Raw genomic sequence first — 2,500 nt, forward strand, 5'->3', positions numbered from 1 at the left:
ATAGAACAAGGTGTCAAAAAATAATACATTTATTATGTAAGGCATGATGTTGAAATACAAAACGTATCAAAAAGAAATAGTGACGAGTTTCTTAATACCATGTACTTTAATGCTCGTAGTATATGAATAAATTCCAAGAAATACAGGCGTATGTCAAGAGCAAAAACCTGGATGTGATTGGAATAACCGAGACATGGTCAAATAGTGGAGATTTTGAAGCTGAATTTAATATTGCGGGATTTAAACACTTTCATCAGGATAGAAACCACAAGAAAGGTGGGGGTGTTCTATTGTACGTTAAAAACAAGGTCCATGCCTATGTTTTAGAGAAATTGAAACGGAATGCGTATGATAGTTTGTAGGTAGAATTAACCCAAACGAATGGACAAAAAAAGACTGTAGATGTAATATATAACCCAAAAACATTATCATTACCAGACGACAAACTGTTTCAAGAACTGTCTAGTTTCTGCAACCGGGACTTATTGATAATGGGTGATTTCAATTTTACTGACATTGATTGGATGGCCCTTGAACATGGTTATATAGGCAGTCGCTTGATGAATTTTCTCGGTGACAATTACTTAGTTCAGCATGTAAAAGAGCCCACAAGACATGGAAACTTACTCGATCTATTGATCACTATTTTTATAATAGTTACTTGTGTATCTAAAATACCCGATTTTAGTAAAGGGGCCGATGGTACTCCTAAGGCCTTTTTTGTTCGTGATATATCTAAAAAAAATCTTTATGATTTTCTTTGCATTTGGAGACAATATATTGTTCTTTTGATTTCCTGCTGGTTTTAATGAGCCTTTTAGGTTCTCGACGAAATTCTTCGCACTCCGATCTATCTGTTTGGCTATGTATCTCTTGTACAAAGTATTCTTAATGTTGACATTCCACCAATTTGGCTTTGTATTACTTGATGGGCGTCTATATCGCATTGGAACACATTCGCCAACGGCTTTTTTTAATTATATTACTGAATATGGTCCAAGTTTGTTCAATATCTTGGATTTTGTCAATTTTTGATCAGTAAATTTTTCCAAGTATCTCTCTTAGCTTTTTAAGTCTGCTCGTTGGAAGTTCGGTACCTCTTTGAAGCTGTTATTTTGTAGATCAATGTTGCATTGTTTTCGTCATCGGTGAATGTTTCGATGGCATTTGTGATGTCATCAATTTTGGCTCCGGGAAAGCAATATATATTTTCTTCTTCTTAGAACTATTTCACAAAATTCCTCCAATTAATACCGAATTAAAGAGTCTCCAATAATTACGCTGTCTTCTGTCTCATCATCCGATTCTGCCAAGAGTCTAAACAAGTTTTTAGTCATGATAAGCTCAATGGGCTTTATGGGTTTTGCCCGGGCACCTTTTTTAACAGTGATAAAACTATTGTTACGGGTGACGACCGGATACGTTCCTTTTTGGAGGGTGATGCGAGTGGCTGATGTGTGAGGTACTGGAGATGTTGCAGCAGAGGCCACTACTGCAGCCTTGGTTCGGGACGTGGATGTCGAGATGATTTGGTTTGGTGAAACTTTGGCATCATTGTGAGATCTTATGAGCTCTTCAAGGACTTTGACCTTATTCTTTAATTCAATGTTTTCTGCTTGAAGACTCTCCACAGCCCCTTCAGCAGCGCACGGGCTACATCTTTCTGAAAATGCATAGAAAGGCTTGGCGAACTTGCCTCTGCACTTGGTACACGTTGTCGTTGGGGCCATTTTGAACTGTGGTTTTGGACGACTTTGTTTCGACGAGTTTCTATTCGAAATTTAAAATATGCGCAATGTATGCCTTCTAAAGTGATTATGAATTATTTGTCCAAATGCTTAGTAGAAAAGAAACGACTGAATCAATCATAATCATGTACGCACCACGTTTCGGAGGTTTTGTTCGGATATTCCTCTCTCGGTATTAACAAAGTTACATACTAACCTTGTTCACTCTATCGTTGTGTTGTATGGTGAAAGGTGCATATGAAGTCTCTGACATGTTAAAATTATTGTGGTGGCGAATGAAGTCTACAGTCAGTGTAATAAGCTCGACTATACTGATCAGGTGCTAGCATACATATGCAACACTGATCTACTGCATCTCTGATGTCCACCATTGTGGAGAGGGATTGGAAAGCCATGAAAGTTCTTTGCAGTTACCAGTGATCAATCTCAGGCCTTTGGTGTTTCAATGCAGGAACATTTCCCAGTGCTCCACGCAGTATGCATTAATGACAGATTGAAGGCTGCTGTATTCCAGGTTCCTAGTAGTATCAATCTGGGAATGATAAAAAAATGCTCACTCTATCAACAAATTTCTCTAAATTTAGGCAAACTAGAAATAAGATCTAGAAATTGGCTGAACAAATTCAACTTAAGTTGGAAAGTAAAGTTATGCACATAAATAGAAAAAGCACTAAGATTCTAAGTTACTTGAAAAAAGACGATTTTTTGTGTGTAATCATATGTAACAACCTTAAATCATGTAAACATAGCTG

The sequence above is a fragment of the Oratosquilla oratoria genome, chromosome 20 (assembly GCF_046742065.1).
Source record: "Oratosquilla oratoria isolate Oo_2021 chromosome 20, ASM4674206v1, whole genome shotgun sequence".
Classification (NCBI taxonomy): Eukaryota; Metazoa; Arthropoda; class Malacostraca; order Stomatopoda; family Squillidae; genus Oratosquilla; species Oratosquilla oratoria.